Below are 597 nucleotides of genomic sequence, written 5' to 3'. Positions count from 1 at the left end.
ATCAGTTGGTGGTATTTAGGAAAATGTACTACCATCAATCGAGAAAGGGAAAAAGAGGGTTTGAACATGTGACTTCAAGGTGTTACCACATAGGGTACAGACCAAATACCCCCTAACTAAATGCTTGATGGCATCACATTAACCCATTTATCACTTTCTCTCGTATTAGGAAAAATAGATAGATTGATTATCACTGCCCACAGAGGCAGATTAGACACCCTGCTTGGTAAAACTGCAGGATAGACAAGTAACATAACTGGTGAAAATAGATGGTTTCAGTGATAATACAATCATTTTAAGCGATGTCCAAGAGTTAAAAGAAACTGTAAATTATCATAATTGACTGTCTAATAGTATGATTAGTATCCAGTAAACTAAAAGACCTTGTAGCAATCTTGCAAAATCAAAACACATAACATGACGAATAAGATCAAATCTTGGGTGACCAAACCATTGTTTAGGCTGCGTTTGGTGCGCGGGCAGGACAGGACAGGACAGGACAGGACAGGACAGCTGTTCAGCGTTTGGTAAGACATGACAGGACAGGACAGGTTAAAATGACCAATTTACCCCCAGTAACCTGTTTAGTGTTTTTTT

Source organism: Cynara cardunculus (assembly GCF_001531365.2).
Source record: "Cynara cardunculus var. scolymus isolate 2C chromosome LG 5, CcrdV1, whole genome shotgun sequence".
In the NCBI taxonomy this organism is placed as follows: Eukaryota; Viridiplantae; Streptophyta; class Magnoliopsida; order Asterales; family Asteraceae; genus Cynara; species Cynara cardunculus.
Note: the sequence above shows the minus strand (reverse complement) of the source record.